The 1,439-nt window shown below is 41.3% G+C and overlaps 1 pseudogene; it reads left to right on the forward strand.

Annotated features, from left to right (window-relative positions):
* Positions 1-275: 275 nt before the first annotated feature.
* On the forward strand, positions 276-394 carry LOC145297416 (5S ribosomal RNA; annotated as a pseudogene).
* The last annotated feature ends 1,045 nt before the right edge of the window (positions 395-1,439 follow it).

Here is a 1,439-nt window from a genome sequence, read left to right on the forward strand (position 1 = left end):
TCGAGCCAAACCTGAGGAGACATTACCCAAAACGACAGGGTACTATAAGAAGGCTGAATGGGAAGCTATCAGAAATCTCACAATAAACGCTCCATGGAGTAGTATCTTTTCTTCTCTTGTAAAACTGTGCAAATGAGACTACTGAATGGTTTAAAGCACACGTTCCTACACGGAAGTACTTTATCAAGCCACTCTCTCCACAATGGTTCACCCCCGATTGTGCAACTGCTATCGCTTAAAGCTAGCAGGCATTCCGATGACTTATCTGACATGTCCAATACGGCATAATCACGTTGACACACCGGTTCCCATCAGATCACCGAAGTTAAGCAACGTTGAGCCTGGTCATTACTAAAATAGGTGACCAATTTGGGAAGTCCGGGTGCTGTATGTAGGAGGACGTCGACACCTTCCTGCAAAAAAGTTGCAAAAACCTAACGTCGTCATCTACCATAACGGGGATATACATGCGACGGAGGAAGCCGGTTAAACCATGAATAGGGTTGGTGCTGGCTGCACACACACAATTCAAATAGGCAAAAGTTTGTAGAAACTAAAAACGATTGTAAGAGAGAACTAGGCTCAGCCAGTAGAAGGAATTCTGCTATCATCAGAAAACGCATATTGTTTCAAAAACTAGAAACTCGTGATTTGTAAAAACGTTATGGACGCTCCACAATTCCCTTAAACTGAAAAAGCGAATCTGCTTGCCCAACCTTTTTCCTCTAATTTCACTTTAAACCCAGCAGACCACACATTCCAAATTTCCCTTTGCAGACAGAAGCCACGCTCTCGATGACCTGAAAATCACCCCTTCTCTTGTTCGTGATGCCATAAAAATTTAGACACCGCAAAGACATGTGGCTCTGATCTTATCCCTGCTATACTATTAGAAAAATGCTCCGCTAAGGTTCGTCCAGTTTTTTCACGCTCTAGAATAAATACCTTAACGAATCTTGCTTTCAAGACTGTTAGAAAATTGCTTCTGTTGTATAAGTTTACAACAATTCTGACGAGAAAAACTGATTCAATTACCTCCCCATTAGCCTCCTCCCTCTCGTTGCTAAAATCATTGTCCTTAATCAATCAAGCACTAGTCCCCCACCTCACAGATAATAAACTTTTATCCGACCGACAATATGGATTTAGACAAACTACTGCAGTTATCCTAACTGTAATTTCCGAACGTATATACCATGCACTAGATAAGACAGGAGAAGCTAGGTCAGTAGCCCTGGACATATTTACAGCATTTGACAGGGTATGTCACGATGGCTTTTCATGAAAATCAAATCATATGGTATTGCTGGACGTATACTCAACATAATCAAATCCTTCTTAGATAAGAGAAAAATCCAGGTTATCCTCAATGTTCGTACATCAAAACAGCACAGTATAAATACGGGTGTTCCAGAAGGGTCAATCCTTGGACCTTTATT

This window comes from Euprymna scolopes, chromosome 17, assembly GCF_053919585.1.
Source record: "Euprymna scolopes isolate OS-2025 chromosome 17, ASM5391958v1, whole genome shotgun sequence".
Taxonomy (NCBI): domain Eukaryota; kingdom Metazoa; phylum Mollusca; class Cephalopoda; order Sepiida; family Sepiolidae; genus Euprymna; species Euprymna scolopes.